At 38.9% G+C, this 2,960-nt stretch overlaps 1 protein-coding gene across 1 annotated transcript in view; it reads left to right on the forward strand.

Moving 5' to 3' along the window:
• The window catches only part of LOC100947271 (serine/threonine-protein kinase Sgk3), a 146,575-nt gene that overhangs the window by 41,717 nt on the left and 101,898 nt on the right, over positions 1 to 2,960 (forward strand). The gene's annotated exons all lie outside the window — the stretch shown is intronic.

Consider the following 2,960-nt stretch of genomic DNA (forward strand, 5'->3'; position numbering starts at 1 on the left):
AAAAAAAAAAAAAAGAATGAATGAAGATAAATACATTCAGAAAAGAAATCAGATGATTGCTGCAACTAAGTATTAAGCAATAATAATAGTAATGCAAAGAAAGTAACATTCACATTGTCCAATGAGAGTATGTCTATTATAGAATGCTTTGACTCTGAGGTTCAGTATGAAGTCATCAATTAACTTATTATTTTTTTCCCAGAGTCTCAAAAAATTTGTACATCTTTGCAAATCATTTTAAAATCTAGTATAATTGATGGCAACTGAATTCTATACCTGTTTCTGTATTCAGACTAGCTATAATATATTGTTTTGATTGAAGTATATAAAAAAAATCAGGTCTCACTGATATATATATTTGGAAAAAGCAGAGTTTTTTTGTTGTTGTTGTTGTTTTGTTTTGTTTTTTGAGACAGAGTCTCACTTCATCGCCTTCAGTAGAGAGCTGTGGAGTCACAGCTCACAGCAACCTCAAATTCTGGGGCTTAAGCGATTCTCTTGCCTCTGCCTCCCAAGTAGCTGGGACTACAGGCGCCCACCACAACACCTGGCTATTTTTTTGTTATAGTTGTCATTGTTGTTTGGCAGGCTTTTGGCCGGGTTTGAACCCTCCAGCCTGGTGTATGTGGCTGGCACCCTAACCACGGTACTACAGGCACCAAGCCAAAAATAGGGTATTTTTAAAGCCTTTTCAAAAATTGTGGGTAAGTGGTAGTTTCTTAAAGACTAGATGCAATGTGTATTCTGAATCCATATCAATATACTTATGCTCAGTTACATTTAAACCCACTGATCATCATGTTAGTTTTCTAGGGCTGCCATAACAGATAAACACAGACCAAGCATGTTAAAACAACAGAAATGTTCTCTCTCACAGTTCCAGGGGCCAGAAGTGTGAAATGAAGGTGTGAGGAGGGCTGCACTCCCTCCAAAAACTAGGAGACAATGGGTTCTTTACCTTTTCCCACCTTTTCTCGAGGTCTTATCTGCCTCTGTCTTTACAAGCCCTTTTGCTCCCTGAGTTTCTGTATCTTCTCTTCTCTTTCTTCCAAGAATATCTGTCATTGGATTCAGGGCGAACCTGGATAATCTGGGATGATCTTATCTTAAAAACCTTTTGGGCATCACCATTCAACCCACATGTCACCTAACATTTTGAATGGATATTTTGTGCTTACATGGTTTTGTCATTTCATGCCATAGTCATTTGTAAAATATTGGTTCACTGATTTATGCAGATCTCCTAAATGATACGTTTCATTTAACAATATTTAAAAAGCCCCATTTGTTGATATCACTAACTGAGTGTATCAGAAAACTCTTTCAGTGGAGGAGAGCAGACAAGGTCGTGGTGGCAGAAACAAACTTTCCAAAACTCTGTTGAGCTTGAAAGCTTGAATTTTATCATTGCCAACAAATACATTGAGTTGTTTTCCTTGATGAGACAGGCTTACTTTGTTCATTTTCAAGAAAATGTCTGCCAAATACCCCAGTTTGGTAAATACCATCATTTGTCAGTCACCCTTTGAAGTAAAAAGCAGCTAGTTTAGATTGCAACTCAATCACACAAAGGCCTTTCTTCCCATCCTTAGACTTTGGTATACAGCAGAAGCACTTTATGTATATTTTATATTTTGTCATATAAAATATTAAAAGGAAATTTATTCAAAGGTTAGATTGAATAAAATTAACAATTTTTACTGCTTTATCAAGAATATTCTTAAGTGAACCCGGCCTTTTAAATTTTTATTATTATTTTTTTAACTTTAAGTAAATGGCAGTGAAGAATACAGTGACTACTAGTACAGTGGTTCCACTGCCTTGATTCATGGCAAGGTACCAGCAGTTTTAGCCAGTTTTTGACCCATTAGTACAAATGTTGACACCATGAAAAAGGCAGGTCAAGTAACATTTTTTTTTTTGAGACTGAGTCAAAATATTGATGATGTGGCAGGTGCCTGGGTAGAGTGCTATGGCATTACAGTTCACAGCAACCTCAAGCTCTTGGGCTTAAGCAATTCTCTTGCCTCAGCCTCCCAAGTAGCTGGGACTGTAGGCACCTACCACAATGCCTGGCTATTTTTTGGTTGTAGTTGTCACTGTATTTTTTAGAGAAGAGTCTCACTCAGTAGAGTGCCATGATGTCACACAGCTCACAGCAACCTCCAATCCCTGGGCTTAGGCGATTCTCTTGCCTCAGCCTCCAGAGTAGCTGGGACTGCAGATGCCTACCACGCCTGGCTATTTTTTGGTTGTAGTTGTCATTGTTTTTTTTTAGAGACAGAATCTCACTCTGTAGAGTGCCATGACGTCACACAGCTCACAGCAACCTCCAACCTCTGGGTTTAGGCGATTCTATGCCTCAGCCTCCCAAGTAGCTGGGACCATAGGCACCTGCCACATCATCTGGCTATTTTTTGTTGCAGTTTGGCCAGGGCAGGATTTGAACCCGCCACCCTCAGTATATGGGGCCAGTGCCCAACTCACTGTGCCACAGGCACTGCCCTGTAGTTGTTGTTTGGCAGGCCAGGGATGGATTCGAACCCACCAGCTCCAGTGTATATGGCTGGTGCCCTAACTGCTGAGCTACAGGTGCTGAGCCTAACATCTTATTGTTATTATCAAAAATAGTTTGGCTTCCAGACCCGCTGAAAAGGTTTTAGGGTCTTCCGGGGTCCATGGTAACACTTTGAGAACTGCTAGTTTGTGACATTCAGTTTAGAACAAAATCATAGACTGCCTGTATTCTTGTTTAACGTGTGTATTTTTCTTATCTCATTAATAGAACGGTTTTCTTAGAAATGAAATACATACATATATCTAAAAATACAAAAAATAAACAATACAGGAGGGCTTATAATGAAAATCAACAGTCTCCTGCCTTACCATTCCTTTGAAGCAACCACTGTGGGTCAATTTCAGTGATTAATTTTTTTTTTTTTTTTTTTTTTTTTTTGAGA

Source organism: Otolemur garnettii, unplaced genomic scaffold, assembly GCF_000181295.1.
Source record: "Otolemur garnettii isolate 467f Iridium unplaced genomic scaffold, OtoGar3 scaffold00113, whole genome shotgun sequence".
NCBI lineage: Eukaryota > Metazoa > Chordata > Mammalia > Primates > Galagidae > Otolemur > Otolemur garnettii.